Source organism: Rhipicephalus sanguineus, chromosome 1 (assembly GCF_013339695.2).
Source record: "Rhipicephalus sanguineus isolate Rsan-2018 chromosome 1, BIME_Rsan_1.4, whole genome shotgun sequence".
NCBI lineage: Eukaryota > Metazoa > Arthropoda > Arachnida > Ixodida > Ixodidae > Rhipicephalus > Rhipicephalus sanguineus.
The window spans coordinates 237533115-237554085 of record NC_051176.1 but is presented as its reverse complement, the minus strand read 5'-3'; positions in this window follow the sequence as shown (position 1 = coordinate 237554085).

Below are 20971 nucleotides of genomic sequence, written 5' to 3'. Positions count from 1 at the left end.
TGCGCGCCAATCATTTGCTGCCACGTTCGTATATAGGTAACTCGTTTTCGGCAGGAAGGTTTTAAGCACGTGATGTATTTTCATTTTTCACCCTTGAATTGCCACCTCAAACGCCTTTGTCGCTGAAGGCACGGGGATTTTAAATGTCACCCACATTTACGTGCAGCGCGCTCAACCCACATGATTGTCGAAAGAGCGTTGGTCACGAGAAATGAACGCATCGTTGGAAGGTCACAGTCACAGTTGTTTTACTCCATACTTACTCCATACTGTACAGTTGTATTACTTCATACTTTACTTTCCGCGCTTTTTCATATCGCGGGCGATTAAAAAAAAAAAAAAAGCTAGCCTGGTTACCCAACCGTAAACCGCGGCACCAGGGTGTACGGAGTATATGAAGGAACTAACTGCGCTCATTTTTCCATATTCGGCAACCGCATTGAAGTTTCATACGGTGCAAGCGGTCAGTATTGTTGTTTGCTCCGTGTTCCAGCTCCAGCCATTAGCTCTGTGCGCACGCGCTATCCTTGTTACACGTGACATCGAAATTTGCCAGCGTTCGTCGGGTCAGGCAGTTGGAGGAGTAAGGCCTTTCGTATAACTTTCAAGCAGTTTCGTGAACGCGAAAAGAAAGGTAGGTTGGTTATAGCACACTGGAAACAACTGAGTGGTCGCTCACTATCGCTTCACCGAAATGGTATCATGTACTACCCAAACTGTAACACAGCACCGTTTATGGCGATGTGTCATGTCCCCATGTATTTGTACTGATTGTACTCTAGTATATACTGACGTGAAAGCGCTATAAACCTTTTTTCTTAGTCAGCGCCGTATTTGTATCCTACGGTCTTCATCTCATTCCTAGTGCTGCTTTTCCTTCAGTTTCAGTACTGTACTAGCCAGACCAATTCAATACGGTACTGGAGCCAACGAATTTGGCTTGGCGAACCCGATCATTATGTGTACGTAAGTTATTTTTCCTTATTTATCCGGTCACTTAGACATCATGGAGAGAGTCCGCCGACAGAGTACAAAGTGGCCTGGATAGCAGACAGTTTGTGCGAGAACAGGTGGACAAGCACGTCGTATCCAACCGCCTCTCGAGGAAGTGTTCCTACTACATACAAAACACGGTCTCGTACCGTTCCTTCTTATCCGTGTCCCTGCTTCGTATTTTCCGTTGCTTTCAGGGTGCCTAAGCACGTATATGTTCTTAACTCCTTGGCTTCTCCTGGTGGTTCAGCAGCTGTTTAGAGGAAACGAAGAGCGATGGGCTCACCTTCAACCTCAATCCATCAGGGAGCCCAAGATGTCAGGAACAAGAAACTTGCGGCGAGGATTTAATTAAGGTCACAGGTTCCTCATTCTCGAGTCCGTGTCCCTCGTGTTGTGAAGGGCAGTGGTAGTACGGGAGAAGGGAGCGGCCTGGAGAACAAAGAGGAAAGCCCAAAGAGAAGCCGCTGTCACCGAGGAAAACGACCGTCACTCCTGTTCAGTCACCTTCCTTTCGTGGTACATGCCCCGCTGGACGCGAAATTGGCCGATTGTGCCACACGCATATCTTGAATAAGACCGCTAAATATTATTTTACAGTCGAGCTTCTTGCGTCTCCACCTTTCTTCTTCTTTTTGTTTATCTCAGGTGCAACACCGCAGCAAAATCTTCGACTGCGGCCTTCTCTGCATGACATGCCCACACTCGTCGCTGTAAGAAATCATCATTGCGAACGGCGTAGATCACTCCTTAGTAATAGCGACGTGAGTTCCCTGGTTGCCTTCGCGCCAAAACCCGAGAGCAATTATCTTCCTCCATATCTTTTCTACGTTGCGGCAAGTGAACTTTTTCCACGCGGTACTTAAACACGCGGCAAAGCACACTTTACAAACCTAGACCAGTCGCTGAAACATCCTTCCGGAATTTACGTTGAAAATTGACTTTCAGGCCGCTCACAGGAGAAAATTAACGGCGTGGATGTAACTGGGTGATCTCGCGGCCTGGATTAGCCATTGATAATAGTGACGTGATTTCCCTAGCTGCCTTTACGCCATACCACGACATAAATCCTACTCCTCCAGATCCTTTTTCTAAATAGCAGCAAATCAAGTTTTCTCACACAACACTTAATTACGCGGCAAAGCACGCTTTACAGGCATATAGCAGTCGCTGAAAGATTTCTTCGGAATTTACGTTGAAAATTGACTTTCAGGGAGTTCACAGCAGGCAATTAACGGCGTGGATGTACTTGGCTAATTTCACGGCCTAGATCAGCCCTTGATAACAGCAACGTGATTTCTCTGAGTGCCTTTACGCCATACCACGGCAGAAATCCTACCCCTCCAGATCTTTTTCTAAATTGCGGCAAATCAAGCTTTTCCAGTCACTAGTTCATTGCGCGGCAAGACTAGCTTTACAGGCATAAACCAGTCACTGAAATATTTCTCCGGAATTTAAGTTGAAAATTGACTTCCAGGGAGTCCACCGCAAAAAAAAAAAAAAAAAAAAATAGCGACGTGGATGTACCTGGCTGTTCTCTCGGTGGTCTAAATCAGGACCTGATAAAAGTAGCCTGATTTCTTTGAGTGCCATTACGCCATACCACGACATAAATCCTACCCTTCCAAATCTTTTTCTAAATTGCGGCAAATCAAGTTTTATTGCGATAGCAATTATATGGACAATCTCGGCGGATTTTTGCCGTCGCCGTCATATCCCGGATATGTATATGTGTGTATATATTAAAAAGGTACAAAGAAAAAATAAAGCAGAAGAAAAATATTCCGAAGTACCCGACCGGGGATTCGAACCAGCGAAACCTCGCACCTCAGCGTGCTGCGTTAGACAACTCAACCACACGCCATGCATGCGCCGGTGAAATAACGGCGAGCTATTGATGTTCACCATTTACCGCTGGTGGTACGCAGATCTCGAAGGAGCTGGAGCGTGTTTTCTATCACGCAATGTTCCTACATCTTCTTTCCATTTGAAAACTGCCCTAGAGACGCGCACGACGAAGTGGCCCCTTTCTGTGCTCACTCGTGTTGTGGAACGAAAAAAAAAAAAAAAAACAACACCGGGTACACCTTACGTCAGACGTCCGTGTGGGGTAGGAGACGCAGATGGGTCACTCCGCGCGCTGCAGTTTAAAAGAAAAAGAAATATTTAAGAGCGTCTGATTCTCCATTGTCGACACGCAGTCTTGGCCAATCCCCCAGAGTGGGTATGTCCCATAATTTTGAGGAAACAAACAAACAAACATTATCGACACTTGCAGCGCGTTGCTCAAGCACAAAGACGTAACAATTGTGACAGTTGTTAGTTCACGGTTGTCCTGTGTATACCTGTGCGTTCATTTCGGGCCTCCTTCCTTGCGCTTCAGCGGTGCGCTGCAAGTATCGAGCTGCTTGTCGTTCTTCGCATGACATTCCATTTTCTTGCTATCGCATTTAGTCCTTCGTCCTTGCGGCGAAACTGTGACTTTTTTCCACTCACTACTTCAATGTGCGGCAAAGCACGTTTTACTGGCATAAACCACTCGCTGAAACATCTCTCCGGAATTTAAGTTGAAAATTGACTTGAAGGGAGTCCACCGGAAAAAAAAAATGAATGACGTGGATGTACAGTACGGTCCACTGTTAAAGGGAACACTCCAATAAGCACCTTTCATTTTGCCGGCCCTCTTACAGCAAGTGAACAGAGAAACATTGTTCATGCACTGCACGAGTCTGTCAAGAAGAGGCAGAACTGCCAACCACCAGTTGTTTTATGGAAATCTAAGCCACTATGTTTTTGCAAGAGAGCAAAATCCAAAGATGCCCTGCACGCAAGTGTTCCCTTTAAAAGTGGACCCGTCTGTACCTGGTTGTTCTCTCGGTGGTCTAGATCAGCCCTTGATAACAGTAACGTGATTTCTCTTAGTGCCTTTACGCCATACCACGACAGAAATCCTAATTCCTTGAACTTGCGTTTGGTTGTTGTTTTGGATGTGTTATAGTGTGCAGTGAACCTTTTGTTGAGTGTTTGGTTTTATGTAGATTGTTTTCCGCTTTAATCGTTAATTAAAAGGGTTGACGTTTATGTACCTGCTGTGGCATTTACGAATGCGCATTCGTATCTCATTGGAATGGTCAGCAGTGCGGCATGCAAATTATGCGCCTGTGAGGAGACACTTGAGCTCATCACTGCCCATCCTACCAGACTCAAAGACGTGGTCTGGGAGCCAAGCTTCACCGTCTGGATGCAAGACCACTATCAGAAAAGGACATCCTGGATCCTTGGCCGCGGTTTCGTACATGCACAAGGCCACGATATCCCTGTTGTGCTACATGAAGACGACCGGACTTCACGAGCGCTTATGAACTAACAGCGGGAGTTCGTGTTGTGTGTGTTCAAACTAACTGTCCATTCTTCTCTTTCTCACTCTTTTTTTTTCTTCTCTGTCATTTGTATTATTCCCCCTCTCCCCCACCCCAAGTGTAGGGTAGCCAACCGAGCCAAATCTTGGTTAACCTCCCTGCCTTGCCTCTTCGTTTCTCTCTCTCTCTCTCTCTCTACCCCTCCAGATCTTTTTCTAAATTGCGGCAAATCAAGTTTTTCACACAATACTTCAATGTGCGGCAAAGCACGCTTTACAGGCATACACCAGTCGCAGAAACGTTTCTTCGGAATTTAAGTTGAAAATTGACTTCCAGGGAGCCCATCGCAAAAAAAAAAAAAAAGAATGACGTGGATTTACCTGGTTGCTCTCACGGTGGTCTAGATCAACCCTTGATAGCAGCAACGTGATTTCTCTGAGTGCATTTACCCCACACCATGATAGAAATCTTACTCCTCCATATCTTTTTCTAAACTGCGGCAAATTAAGTTTCTCGCACAATATTTAAATGTGTGGCACCACGCGCTTTACAGGCATAGACAAGTCAATGAAACATTTCTCCGGAACTTACGTTGAACATTGACTTTCCGGGAACTCACAGCGGGAAATTAAAGGGTTCTTGAACCAACCCTCGTCTTTGGTGACAAAACACGTGCAGCGGAAAGCAGACGATGCTGTGAACAGCTCAGCCAAACCTTGCAGTCGTGCGCGGCAAGGATAGTTCACAAGCAGAGCGGGAAGTTGTCACTTTTTCAAGCGCCCTCTCTTCACACAGAGGCCCGTATACTCTCTTCGGAAGGTGGTCATACAATGTCTTTCGTTCCAGAACAGATTGCTGCTATTCGCTGATGGCCGACACAAAACAAGAGCGGCGTTTGGATCAGATGGGCTTCTCACCGCGGGGTGCCGCCGCGTCCCGGACGACGCGCTCTATAGTTTGCTAAAATTACGAAGTAGTGACACTGGCGCACTGGAATAACGCCGGGACGGAACGATCGCTTGACCTGACGTGGGCTCCAGGTCGTGACGCGTGTGTGACGTAGCTTCTTTCCCCCTTGTCATACCCCCCTTTGTAGCTTATAGCGCTCATTAGACCGAGAGAAAATAGAAGGTGCTTTAAGTCTGCGACTAATGTCTGTAACTAATCTCGTTTCTGGCGGATTAAAAAAAGGTTTGCGGGGATCGATTCGTGAGGGAGTCAACTCCGATCAATCGACCATTACTTGACCATTACTTGGGGGAAAATGAACCCAACAGACAATGAGACCAGGGGAAGCATAGGATACATTAATTGTTGTCTTTAACTGTAATGTAGCAATAATGACATTATTTGCAATCAAATAAAAAGATCACATACCCCGTGACGCCCCCCGGCAAAAAGAGTGTTCCGCACTAGCAGCCTTGGCTACGAGCGGTGTTGGCTAACACTCCCAGGGATTACACATGGAGAAACACCCAACGAAGTGGATGGGGAACTGCCTTCCGTTGCAGATCAATTGGTACATCATCGGACGCGTAATTCGGAGGTTGTAGGTTCGGATACCACCGACACAAATGGTGATTTTTCGTCCACTTTAATTCATTTCAATTAACGTCATCATTACTACACCACAGGTAAAGACAAAACTTAATGTCCTATGCTTTCCCTGGCCGAATTGGCTGTTGGATTTATTTGGTTGTGTCTAACAAAGAATCGAGACACTCGATAAAATTCCCCTTCTTTCGTTCATTACTTGTAAAAGTGGTTCAGGACCCCTTTAATGGTGTTCACGTCCCTGGCTGATTCCACAGTGTAGATCAGTCCTTAATAAAATTGCACCATTTCCCGTTAAAGGGGACCATGAGGCGATGCGAAGCCGGAGCACTTGCAAGATCGCGATCCGTTGGCGTTCTTTGGTCATGCTACCGACCTCGCGTCGTGGAACGCGAAGAGTAACGCTACGCGCGTCTTGTCTTCCCTCTAGCCTGGCCGTTAATTCTCACAGGGCGAGCGGGGAACGCGGTCGGCAGGCGTGCGAGAGGGGGACAGCGTAGGAGAGGAGAGAGAGGGGGAGGGGACGCGCATGCGCTGGTGCTCATCGTGGCGTTGCGCAGGAAAGAATTTCGGTATGTCTAGCCCGCGTTTCAGAGGAAGAGTAGAAAGGGGGAGGGGAGAGGGAAAGTGGAGATGGGAAAGAGGAGATGGGAAAGGGGAGAGGGGTGGTGGAGAGGGGAGGGGAGAGAGTATGCGCATGCGCAGTAAGGGTGGTCACGCCGCACACCACCACCACCACCGGATTGAACTCCGCCATAAGATACTTCGCATCTAATAACAAGACGATTTTTGTGACGGCTTTTGCGCCATACCACGACAGAAATTCTGTTCCTCCAGATCTTATTCTACATCGTTGCAAATCAACTTTTCCCACACAGTACTAACCTGTGCGGTAAAGCACGCTTTACGAGCATGACACAGACGCTGAAACGTGAGTTCTCTGGAATTCACTTTGAAAATTGACTTTCAGGCAGCTCACAGTAGGAAATTAATAGCGTTGATGTACCTGGCTGATCTCACGGCGTAGGTCAGCCCTAATTATAGCTACGTGATTTTCACGCGCGCCTTTGCGCCACACCACGACATACATTCTCTCCCTCCAGATGTTTTCTCGTCTACTGCAAATCTAGTTTTTAAGGCGAAAGTCTTAAATGCCTCATGAGAAGAGCCACGGGCGAAACCCCGACGTGTGGCACAAAAATGCAAGTGAATTTTAAAAAATGGCGAAGCTTCTTGCCATAAGTCGCACAAAGCCTGAAACAGCGAAACTGGACGATTCTGAAGTCTAATCTGGTTGCTCCTAGGTTGTTGTTAGGCTTTAGCTAGGTGCTGCCAGGTTGTTTCTAGGTTGCTTCTAGGTTGTTACTATGCTTTAGCTAGGTGATGCTAGGTTGTTTCTCGGTTGCTTCTCAATGCAGAGAGGTTCGAGTTAAAACCACGGACACTCACAAACACGACACGGATGTCCAAACGCTATAGACAGAAACTCGCGCTGAAACCGAGCGTTCACGCCTCCCATAACATATGGGCATGTCTTCCTTCGCATAGAGCTTCCGTCGCTTCGGGGTCTTCTCGCAGCCGCCGTTGCCTTTCCCGCTCCCTGGTATTCTCTCGTTGTACGTACCGCTGAAGCACTCCGTACAGATGCTTCATCGAAGCTGGAACGTGCGGCCACGGTCGTTTATCACCGGGTTAATCCCGACAGTTTATTAAAGCTTTTCTCGATTACTGGTTACGTCTGTCCAGAAATCTTAGTTTGTGTTTGCCGCTCGTCTTTTGCCTTCTTCGTTTTTAGTGGACCAGCGGTGAGTAGTGGGATTTACCCAATTTCTGTGGCACATACCCGTTCACGATGATGACAGTGTTTGGCGCACATTTGTGCACCCCAAGGTTTTTACGGCCGGCTTCAGCAGCTTCGCTGTTAAAAACCAACCTCGGCCCTCGATGCTCCAGGCGTCCGAACTCTGCGTCGTCCCTACGGCGTTCGCGTGACTATCACCTCGTCTTTGTGAAAGCGTGAAGCTGAACCGATAAAGAAGAAGATAAAGAATACGATCTTGTGGCGCACCAGACGTCATAGAAAGCTTCCACGGAACGGTGTCGGCCGTTTTGAGAGTATAAAAAAGCGACGTTCGCTTGACTCGGCTTGCTAACTTCTAGGGGCGAAAAGGCCTCACAAAAGCGAGTGAAAACATCCCTGTGCAAATATATGATGATAATCGAGGCAAATTAAGTGAGCAATGGGTCAAGGAGTGAAGGTTTATAGAGATAGTTAATTAGTAATAGTTAAATCAGCAAAATTTAATTCGGGATATGTATGTGTCGATAATCAAGATTGACTGAGTAAAGAATAATTAGACAGACTTAATTTAAGACAGTTAACAAGCGATATTAGTAACATTCGACGTCAATATAAAGCGGAGGGTAAAACAGCCACACCGGGTGGCTTTCGACTTCTGAGTCTTAGGCGAATGCATGACGGAACCTGGGAGTTCTTTTTCCCACCCGCTTTACATGCATTGAGCACTCGCTGAAATCTGAGTTGTCTAGAATTCCCGTTGAAAATTGACTTTCAGAGAGCTCAAGGCAGAAAATTGACGGCAGGTCTCAAGGCGTAGATCACTAATTACTATTAGCAACGTGACTTTCATGGACGCCGCTGTAAGGTTCGCTAAAATATTGCGAACATGCGCATGCAATGGCTCGAAGGCTGGGAAGAAGGCGGCACGTATTGTTTGCATCCATGCGCATATTTATGGACACTAAACTGTTTTAGTGAAATGTTGATCGAACCGCCCATCTATTTGTGAGAAAGCTAGAAATGCGCATGCGCACAACGTAATAGGCAGCTCTGCGTGCTACGCTCCTATGCCTTCTTTTGAATTTAGCGTTGCGGCCTTTGCGTTGCTTGCGTACGTAGTGACAATAAAACAGCAAGGGTGTGAATTTGCTCTTGCTACTTGCTGTTTACTGAAAAAAAAAAAAGAACGCCACAATCGGCTTCGACTTAGTCTGATTTAAGTAGAAGGATATGGCACTACCAAAGTTTTTTCAATGCGTTATAAATGACTGGCCTCTTTTTACGTTACTTGGTCTGTAGCAAACGGCGCAACCGATGCCACGAAATTGATTTTGTTTATATCGAGAAGATCGCACCGTATAATTCAGCTTTGCGAGTACGTCCGTGAGGCCGAACGCTCAACTGAAAGCCTGCCCGAATATATTGTTCGAACCCGGTCCGGGGCCATTTTGCGTGTGTCTTATGGAAACGGTTGAAAATCTATGGCTGTCACAAAATACGCCGGCTCAAAGTCAAGCCACCCTTTTCACGGCCGATATCTAGATGCATGGTTGTGTGCCAGAAAAGGGTCATTTGTTGTTGTTGACTGTCTCACCGCAAAGGGTAGAGGCAGCGAAAGCGCCACAAAAGGGTAAATGCGATCGAAAAGAGGTGGGCGCCTGACCATCAGTCTTTTCGATTGCATCTCCGGGACGATCCCAGGCTCCCACGCGATGTGGCGAGCAGCATCAGCGCGGCGAACGCCTAACCATCCCCCGTCGTTGCTCTCACGGTGCTGCCCCTTCACTCAAAAAAAAAGGGGGGGGGGGGCATCGAAACGGGTAAAGCGGGGGTCTTCAGGCGTCAAGCAGCCGTGCCCGCGCATCAGCGGCCAGCGTTTAACGCCACCGGGGTCGCCGAGCATGCGTCTCCTCTACCGGAGCGTAACACCGAAAGAAGAGCGGTGGCCGATTGGCGCGACTGGTTTTTCGACAATGGACGGCGAGCACGCTCTTTTGTGGGCCTCTCGCTGGGCGCCGTGCGAGCTTAATTAAATTAGGCGCACCTCCCTCCTCCGAGCGGGGACGCTCGGTCTAGCCGCCACCATTACTCATTGTAGCAGCTCTCGCGGGGCTGCACGCACCCAGTGGGTCCCGTGGTCGTCCCGAGCGGAAGCGCGCGTAGGCGGGATCCCCCGGACCCCGCCCCGGCGCTAGAGGGGGACGAATGCTCTCGCGCCGACGTCAACAGCGTCGCTCAGTAAACACGGCGGCACTCTGCGCGCACGGAACATCGGCGGTGTGGTCTTGTTGCGACGCGATACGTCATCGACAGTTACGTCGCGTCTCTTCAACTCTAGAGGCGATGAATATATGTTCGCCTCGTATTACCGTCAGTTCCAATACGCTGCGTTCAATTTGGAGAAAGTGTTCATCTCCTCTGTATTCCTACTGCGGAAGTATCTACGTAAAAGGAACGTACAGTATAATCCATTAACTTTTTATTCAATCAACTTTATGCCATGGGACAGCGGAACGAATATAAATCTCTTGGGAATGGCATCTTTAACGGATTAAAACGAGCTGGCGACTCGATCGTGCAGTCTTATGCTGTCGTGCGACTGGCTTTCATATTTTCCTTTATACAGCAAAAGAAAATTTTCCTGCAGATGTAGCGTTTTAGTAGTGTTTATTTTTGCCGACGATTGCGAAGTTATATCTCACTTTTCTTTCTTATTGATTTGTTTTCACACTGGATGAGCTCCATGCTTATATTTGCCCACACCTTAAATGTGCATGGTAGCTGAGTCATCAGTATTGTGTTGTTCCACTATATACCATTACAAAAGCGCCACGCTAATTTATGCGTGGTACAAGACCTTTTTCGCTCAGCAAACGTGTCCAACATCTTTTTCCCTTAAATATAACTTTTTCTCCACAACTCAAGTGTCCCGAGTGGAGAGAGTAAGACGAAGGTCTACAGCATTGCCAGAATGTACCACGCAGTTACAGGCATAACTGTAGCGCAGTATATTGTTAGCGCCATAACACAACAGAAGTAGCATTAACTGTCCTGTCACAGCGCAATTTGCCTTTTTATATTTAAACCAAGCAAAGGTTCATGCGGTATGCAAGTAATTTGCGTGCGCACAATGAGAAAATAGCTGTTAAACCGTAGCATGAGACCAGCATCAGGGTCAACAGGCCACAAAAACTTCTGTGGGCTGTAAACGAGCTTTCATTTCAGATGTCCTGCATAACCTTCTATTAACATCCAACTTCGTTTTTGTGGTCTTTGACAACCATCGGATTGTTTTACACATATTCCCATCTGAAATTTCACATCATTTTTGGTAAGCTTCGTGTTCATCTTTCCATACATCTTACATGTGCTAGCTGTGCCCGAAGGGCATTGAATATTCATTATTCGCCATCCACCACCGTTCTGAAGGATGCTGAATCATTCAAAGCATTCAGCACGTGACGCGTGCCGTTTCTCATGCCATTATAATTTTAATTTATGATTGTAACTATTCTACTAATGAAGTAATTGGTTTAATGCTCGTCTGAGGGCTGACTTTCGACAGATCATTAATTTATTTTTTCAACTATGAACAGAATTTTCGTAAGAAAGTGGGCAATGAGCCTATGGAAGAGGCAGACAACATTTATACTTTCTTGTTTGCCGCCTCAAAGAACAATCTTTATAAAGTAAAGTTTGACATATTGGTACCGTCGGTTTATCTGGTCATCCGAGGTAATGTGCGCTATTGAAATGTGGCGTTGCCTTTTCTCTTTCGAAGGGGTTGTTATTTTTCAACGTGACAGCGTTAGGAGCTCGTTCCTCAGAAATTCCGGTGTCGGCGTCGTTGGTTGTGAGCGAAAAATCATGATCTTGTCCGTGACCGAAAAATTGAGAAAGATGGCAGCTGTGATAATATCTTAGCCCATATCCGCAACTCTCAATGCCCTTTGCCTGATCTGCCATCTGCGGAAATCGGGAATTGGGCTTCTCCCTGCAAGCACCCTTATTGCGGAGAAGCCAAACGTAAAGGTTTTCAGCCACATGCGTGGGAGCTTATTTGCCTAAATAATAATAAATAACAAAAAAAAAGGAATCAGGAGCCTTTGCCCTATCGGGAACGAGGGGGGCAAGCGAAGCTTGGCGTGTTTGTTGTTTGTTTTGTTTCTTTCTTTCTTTCTTATTCTTTCTTCTTTCCTTCTTTCTTTCTTTCTTTTCTTTCTTTCTTCTCTTCTTTTCTTTCTTTCTTTCTTTCTTCTTTCTTTCCTTTCTTGTCTTTTCTTTCCTTTTCTTTCTTTCTTTCTATCGCATTGCGCAATGCACCCTCCTAACTGTTTCCTGCCTGTATGCCAGGAATTGGACCGTCATCCACGTGCTTAGCAGTGCTACACTTCTCGTTGCTACAGGCAACAACGATGGTCATGCGTTCATATCCAGGAAGCAATGAAATGTAACAACGTGTAATGACAAGTTACCTCGTAACCTCGATAACATATCAGATTGCCGTACCAGAAACGACTGATCGCCGACAAGCCCACGAATGGAGAAAACGTCAATTATTGGAAAGCGGCGCACACAAATATGTATGTGGACAGGTGCACCTTCGAGAGCGTCATTTGTGCACACCCGCATTTCTTTACACTCGCGGGCGCCGGGTTTTCTCGCGGTCACACCTACAACGCTGATCTGAGAGACAACACAAGCTTCGCTTGAAGAAGCCACGTTCGCTTTGCAAAGCATGCGGTTAGGAGAAATCTGGTGGCCGTCATTCTCCGCGGCAGCTGTACTGCAGCCCTTTTACGGCAAGCGTACTTTACTTTCGGAGCCGCTGAAGTCCCTTAGGTCGCGCTTGGCTAGGAAGAGCGAGAGGTCGGGTCACTTCGATCCTTCTCGTCCCTGCGTGTCGAAGAAGAGGAAAATGACGGCAGGGAAGGCAACAACAGTGGCAATCGCGTGTCACACGGGCACGCATGCCAAATGGTCCCCTCTCAGCTCCGGAGCAACAGCGGCAGCAAGTAGCGGCAAGTGGCAGCAGCGCGACGTCAGGGAGCTCCTCCACCTCGACGCCCGCGCGGCCGCCATTCGTTTCGGGGGCACGGGATGCCGAGCGAGCACATCGAAAGAGCGGCCAAACTGTGTGGTTACGAGGTTGGGGCGCTGCAACAGAAACGGCGGCAGCTGCGCGGAATAGCCGGCCGCCCAGGGCTCGCTGCACTCGCGTCATCTTTTACGATTTTGTCCCGGCGTGTTCGAGCGGCGAGGTAAACGGTGTGCGGCCCTTCTGGCCGGGCCGCTCTTCGCGCTTGCAGCCGAGCGCCAGCGGCCAAGGAGCACATAGTTTTAATAGGCCCCGTAATAATGCACCGCGCGCCGAAACTGCGGCGCACGCCCCGCGGCCTCTGTCGCGAGCCGGCGAACGGAGAAGCATGAGACGTGCACGGCGGAGGGCGAGGCGTGCTCCGCTGGCGAGAAAATAGAAAGAGTGGGTGCCCGGGTGTGTTTGGGAATAGTGAAACGGGCGCTCGTGTAACCGCGCGTGGTGAAATTCATTGCCGTGCGTCTCGCGCCGGCCGCTCTAAATGGCACGCGCTTTTTTTTTTTCTTTTCTCGATCGGGCCGTTTTCGCATACGTAAGCACCCGAGATGATGGTGGTCAGGCCGCGACTAACCACCCCTGGTGCACCACACGACCGACTTTGGCCGGGTTGTCAACACTGCGCGAACTGTACAGTCGGAGTGGTCTAATTTACTTCCATTACGCTCTTTTTCGATAAGATTTCAGTTGAGCATTACTTCTGTCTTGCAGTTCGAGAAGAAACGAATGAAAAAAAGAAATTATATGTATTTGCCACTGTTCTTGAAATGTGATTCGTTGCCTTGGTCCTTTGCTTTCTTTCTGCATATATGTGAAGCTTCGCTCACAGTTTCGTTCTATCTCACTCCTTGGAGAACGACTGCCAAGGTTCTCTTTATTGCCTTTCTGTTAGACCTGCTTTAGTTCGTGGATAATATTCATAAGGAAAAGTAACAATTTAAGCAATATTTACTCGTTGAAAGCAAAAACATGAGAATACGGTGTAGTTCTGCCTTCACCTTTTCCTTCTGATTCCTTTTGCATGTTGTCCCCTACACATGTGAATATTTTGAGACTCTGTGCGCTCGTCTATTTTCATAGCATTGCTGTCCTTACACTGTCTTCGTTCACACAGTACACGTTTCGCGTTCGTAAAAAAAGTCTGTGTCAATAATGCAGTCTCCATCTGTTATGAAAGCAAACCACTCACTATTTTTTGCTTTTCCTTCTTTGTCGACTAACGTAGGAAGGAATGCATATGAATAAGGAGAAATATAAACGGTCTTTATTTTTTTCGTTCGTTCCTTCCTTCCTTTTTTTTTCTATAATAGCCGTTTAATGTCAGGACCAGCACTAGCGCTACGAAGTGCACTGAATAAAGCTTAGCATAACATTTCCAGAAGTTCAAATTCATCCAACGGCCTTCCCATTTTCTACCTCAAGTATAAAGCCTTTTTGTGGGAAATTTCACGTACTTTACGTATGTATCTTTTCGTTACCAATTCCTCTTCCGACCATAAAGCCACTACGATTGCATATTCTGCTCAATCAAAAGCCGTATGAAGCACGGAGCCACTTTCTTATTCGACCCCTTTCAGCCCCAAATTCACCGAGAGAAAGATTTTCGATACAAACGGCACTTTAAGCACAATCCATGCCAGCGAGCACGGAAAAAAGGGGCGGAAAAGACGCCGGCTCTAAATTAAACCGAAGAAAACTGCATATAGGGATAGGCAGTGATTGCGCCGACCCGATGGTATAATGCACATAAACTGCAACTGGAAGGAGCATAGCGCGGGAGGAGGCCTTCCATCTGGGCGCTTATTTCGTCATTGGGAAGTCCAAATCTTCATTTCAAACCCGGGGCTATGCAGAGCGGCGAACGCAACAGCTTGGTTCTTCAATGAGCGACAGCGGCAAAATGAGAAGCGAATGCTGCGCCAGAAAGAGCAATGCACCGCTGTATGCAAAATAAGCCGCGTCATTTCTTGGGCATTTCTTCCTCCCACTGCGCGAGGCATCGTATTTTTGTGCTCGGCTCGCGCAAGCTCGAGGCAGCAGAGACGATGCTTTCCTCTGCAGCCTTTGCTGCTTTTTTTTTATTTTCCGATACAAGAGCCACCCTTTGCTTTCTTCAGTCCACTCCCCCCTCCCGTCCCTCACCTCATCTTCCGTGTTTTTTTCCTTTTTTCCCAAAATGATGAAACTGGGCACGGAGAAACGTTCTCTCCTATATTATTGCCGGCCCCTGAACCGCATTTGATATGGAGATATGTCCTCGTGAAGGATTTTATTTCCCTATCCATTTCGGAGTAATATCGAGAAAGTCTGCAACGCGCAGCTCTCGGGGCGCAGATCGACTTTCGCATTTGCCGCTCGCTATTCCTTTGATTTGTCTCCTTCAGGGCTTTTTTTTTTTTGCCTAGTCGTCTCCCCATCCTCCTCCCTTGTCCCTCCTAGACGCGCTGTCCCGCTGCTGTCTCTACTCTGAGAAACGCCGCGCTGCCATCTTCGAAATTCGCCGCCACGGCCGCCCCCTCGGTCTCCTGTCGCGCGTGCATGTCGCTTTGATACACAGTCCGCCCCTGTTGTGCGCCGTCAGTAGTTTCTGTTGCTGTGTTTTCTTAACGTTGGGCACACCTCTTGGGCCACGACCCTCTCTTTTCTTTTCTTTTTTAATTTTTTCACCTCTTCGAATTGTGTTCATTCGAGACAATATGAAGGCCGATGCGCACGCAATTCGCGACGCTCGCTTTTTGCTCGAAAGTATCGAGACCGGCGTTGAGAAGAGGTCGCTCCGTTCCAGCGAACGAATTTCGCTTCGTCAGCGTGTTTTCTTTCTTTTCTTCTTTCCCCGCCGGAGACAGCCTGTAAGTCAATCAGACGGCGCATCGTATATATACTCCGACGTCTCGTGCAAAACTCCATCCATTGTCATTCGATAAAGAAAATTGAATTAAAAGACCTCAATTCTGTTGACGATATTTTCATACAGCCCATAACAGCGTGCCATGGGAAGGGGCATGAAAATTCTCACTCCTTTAATGGATCCGTTGTTTTACTGCTGGCACGCACCTACTATATATGGGGGATAGGCAACGAATCAGGCGGTGTATTGACGAAATAATAATGTCAATAAATGAAGAAATAAAAACAAAATGTGCATAATAATATGCAATAATCTAGCTTTACTGAATAAAAATGAAGTATGCAGCAGTATGTAACACTGCCTGGAGAGGTTCTTCTGCATGCTTTTTGGCCCCACCCTTAAGTTCCAGCTTGAGGATGCCGTGCGAGATCGGGGCCCATGTTCACAAAATATGTTCTTACGCTAAAATTTTTCATAAAAGCGAATGTCAGCCAATCGTGGTGTTGGACGTATGATTACAGAGGCAACCGGCCAATCACAATTACATTAACGAATGAAAAGCTTCGTAAATATAGGTGCTAGGTTGCACGCTGTGCAGTATGCACTGCGTGCAAATGATATTTTTGTTGTATGCTTTGACGCGGGAGCTCCTTGAATCATGCGGGCCTACGGTTGTTTCCGTCTCATCTTTCCAAGGTGGTTATTAAGCGGGAACAGCTTTCTGCGGATACAACAGGATGACATCGTAGCACTTTAATATTGCACTTCGGTTATCGGCCTCGCTGAAAAAAAAAAGACATATTGACGAGCCGTAATGTAGTATTATGGGTCAAGCCAAATTGCAGGTCGATAATTGCGCAGCTATAACGGTGCTATTACTCGTGCCTTAGAGCTTTGACTGGAGAAAAGAGTAATGCAGGTTTAGCTCAATATTATATTAAAATATATGTACATCTAACGAGTATCAGACGTTTTTATATACGTAAAGTTCTGTTACTGAAGACGCAATAAGTATCGTTTATCATGTCTTCGCTGCTTTCGAGTGCTGTGTCCCATTTTCACGATCTATCTATCTATCTATCTATCTATCTATCTATCTATCTATCTATCTATCTATCTATCTATCTATCTATCTATCTATCTATCTATCTATCTATCTATCTATCTATCTATCTATCTATCTATCTATCTATCTATCTATCTATCTATCTATCTATCTTTACTACTACATGGTTGGCTGATTGCAGCATATAAAATATGCAGGTGAGGGTCCCCTTGCAGTCTTTAACGTTAGGACTTGTACTTTGGTCCCAAAGTATGCGACTGCCATGGGACCCTCAGTGAAGGTTACATATGAATAATACAAGGGTTAGCAGTAGTGTGAACAAGAGATCAGATATATTAAGTAGGAAATAACAATAAGCATAACAGAATTTAAAAAAAAGCATAAAAACGCATGAAAGCAGGAAACGAATAACTTGATAAATATGTTTATTGTATAAAAAAATAAATCTTGTACAAATAAAAAAAGCTACAAGATAAAAATTTTACATTATATTCGTTTTATGAATCCTTAAATGAAAATAAAGAAGCGCTAGATTTTAGAGACCTGGTTAAATTATTCCATAATTTTATCGCACAGAAGGATGAAGGTGATTTACCGTAATTATTCGAACGTTGATTTGTTATTTGTTTGTGCAACAACATCGTCAGAATAAACCTAAACAGGCTATTAACAGTCAAGATTTTCTTTGCTTTCTTCTTTCTTTTACGTTAAATAGTGCTCGATTTAATTCACGAAATTGCTAGGCAATTAGGTTTCTCGGGTTGTGCAGTTGCAACAAACGAACAGAAAAGAAGCTGCGCGCCCTATATTGTTAAGTTTTGTCTCTCATCGTCCGTACTTCCAGGTCAGTGATGCCAGATAAGCATACACATATCTTGAACAGAACCAAACTAAACGAATACTGAAAATTAAGACCCCTTCCTGCAACGCTATATTTCGCAGATGAAAGCTTGGCTCGACTACCTAATGTCACACAAACTACAATACTTTTTGGACCCTTAACATTTTCACATTCCTGCCATCGGCTCGATGCAGCCACTGTTTCCGAAAGGCGGTTGCCTTAGGAAGCATATGAAGTTCAAACAAGTGGTAAGTTGAAGCCCCCTGAATGCAGCAGCGTAAAACACACTCTGACGATGTGGAGAGGAACATTACCAGGAGTCCCTCTTGGAAAATGGCGTCAATTATGGCGCTCTTTACGCAAGATAAAATGAAAGCTGCCTCATAACACCGAAAGCGCCTCGTAAAGGCGAGCATCTCGTTGAATAGCCGTCATAAACATGAACCAGCGGTAAAAAGGGTAGTCTTAAATATGTCGTAGGTGCACGTTTTATGTCCAGTAAGTGCGCAATAACTGTGCTGAATCTGATGCTCAGATTGCTTGAAAACTCTATAGGGTCGTTGCTGGGGCAAAGTGTAATTTATGGGCGACATTTTCGAGGCTTTGCCAATACGCACTTCATGGTGCTGTTTCTAAGAGAACATCGAGAATCTCTCGTTGTTTATTCTTCTTTTTCCTCTCATACGTTTGAAGGAAAGAAGATTACTTTTAAGGGCTCGTTTTTCTTTGTTATACACAATATTAATTAGAACTAACAGACAATAATGCCAAGGAAAGTATAGGGGATGTTAATTGTAGTAATTAGAATATAAATGTGAAGAAAGTAGAGTGGACGAAAAGATAACTTGCCGCCGGCAGGGACCAAACCAGCGACCTTCGAATAACGCGTCCGATGCTCTACCACTGAGCTACGGCGGCGGTCATCCTCCCCGTCCGTTTTATGGGGTATATATGTGTATTTAAACCTATAGGAGTGTTAGTCCGCGCCAATCGTCAGCCATGGCGGCGATCGGGGCTGACTAACGTGTGTTCCACATTCGCTGACTAACCTGTGTTCCACACTGATGAGAGCCCCTTGGGCGCCATGGCGCAGGACGATGTCTTTAACGAAGAACTTCGCTGCCTCAGCGGCACTGCCTCTAGGTAAGGCCCTTGTTACGGCGTAGCGGGTGATGTAGTCGGTAGCTACGACGATCCATTTATTTCCGCAAGTCGACGTAGGGAACGGCCCCAGTAGGTCCATACCGATTTGCTGGAATGGTCGGCGAGGTGGTTCGATCGGCTGAAGAAAACCTGCTGGTCTTGTCGGCGGTGTCTTGCGTCGCTGACAGTCTCGGCATGTACCTTACGTAGCGAGCGACGTCGGCGGCAATGCGCGGCCAGAAGTACATTTTCCTGTATTCTTGCGAGCGTGCGGGAAACACCGAGGTGTCCCGCCGTCGGGTCGTCGTGTAGGGCCTGGTGGAGTTCTGGTCTCAATGGTGAAGGCACCACGAGAAGGTAGTTGGCTCGAAGGGGCTCGAAGTTCTCTAAAAGAACGCCGTTTCGCAAAAGAAACGACGCCAGTCCTCGCTTGAATACCTTCGGAACAACGGCGGTCCTGCCCTCGAGCTATTCCACAAGGCCCCTGAGTTCCGGGACGGCTCGCTGTCGTTCGGCGAAGTCATCGGCACTTATGGTTCCCAGGAAGCAGTCATCATCCTCTTCTTTCTGCGGTGGTGGGTCGACGGGGGCACGAGACAGGCAGTCGGCGTCGGAGTGTTTTCTTCCGGACTTGTAAACGACAGTAATGTCGAATTCTTGAAGTCTTAGGCATCACCGTGCGAGGCGACCTGAAGGGTCCTTCAAGTTAGCTAGCCAACACAAGGCGTGGTGGTCGCTCACAACTTTGAAGGGCCTGCCGTGGAGGTAGGGGCGAAACTTGGATGTAGCCCAGATGATGGCCAGGCACTCCTTTTCTGTTGTGGAATAGTTGGTTTCTGCCTTTGATAGTGACCGGCTAGCATAACTGATGACCCTTTCCAGCTCGTCAGCCTTCTGCACAAGGACGGCGTCCGAGTACGCTGCTTGCGTCGGTGTGGATTTCCGTATCGGCGTATTCGTCGAAATGCGGGAGTATCAGAGGCATCTGAAGGCGTCGTTTCAATTCTTGAAATGCTTTAATTTGCGCCGTTTCCCACTTGAATGGCACGTCGGTCTTCGTGATGTGAGTTAGCGGCTCAGCGATTCGTGAAAATCCCTTTACGAAGCGTCTGTAGTAGGCGCACAAGCCGAGAAATCGGCGTACAGCCTTCTTGTCGGTGGGTGGCGGGAAAGCAGCGATGGCAGCTGTTTTTCGCGGGTCTGGACGAACTCCATGCTTGCTGATCCTGTGACCCAAAAACAAGAGCTCCTCGTAGGCGAAGCGGCACTTATCAGGCTTCAAGATGAGTCCGGAGGTCATGATTGCTTGAAGTACAGCTTCAAGGCGCCGGAGGTGTTCGTCGAAGTTTGAGGTAAACACAACGACGCCGTCCAAGTACACGAGGCACGTCTGCCACTTCAAGCCGGCCAGTACTGTATCCATAACGCGTTGAAAAGTCGCAGGTGCTGAGCAAAGACCAAAGGGCATGACCTGAACTCGAAGAGGCCGTCTGGTGTTATAAAGGCAGTCTTTTTTCGGTCTCTCTCGTCGACTTCGATTTGCCAGTAGCCGGTCTTGAGGTCCTTCGATGAAAAATACTTCGCGCTGTGGAGTCGATCTAGGGCGTCGTCTATTCGTGGAAGAGGGTACACGTCCTTCTTCGTGACTTTGTTCAGGCGACGATAGCCGACCCAGAAACGTAGGGTTCCATCCTTCTTCCTCACTAACACCACAGGTGACGCCCACGGACCTTTGGACGGCTGGATGATGTCGTCGCGTTGCATTTCGTTGACCTGTTTCTTAACAACCTCGCGTTCTCGCGTCGAAACTCGGTACGGGCTCTGACGGATTGGTCGGACACTTTCTTCTGTCATGATGCGATGTTTCGCGACTGGGGTCTGTCGACTTCTTGACGACGACCATAAGCAGTCCATGAAATGCAGGAGCAGGGCTTTCAGCTGATCTTGCTTGTGCTTCGGGAGGCTCAGGTTGACGTCGAAATCTGGTTGGAGACCTCGATCCGTCCAACCAGGTTCGGTAGCATCGAAGAGGGCGAATGCATTGCTGGCGTCCACGAATTCGTAGATGTAGGCAACCGTCGTACCAATGTTGAGGTGCCCATATTCGTGGCTGAAGTTTGTCAGCACTACCTTTGCTTTGCCATCACGCAGCTCGGCTATGCCTGTTGCGACGCAAATCTGACGGTTCAGAAGCAGGTGCTGATCGCCCTCGATGACGCCTTCAAGGTCCTGGTGGTTCTTCGGTGCCGACGGAAATTATGACGCTGGAGA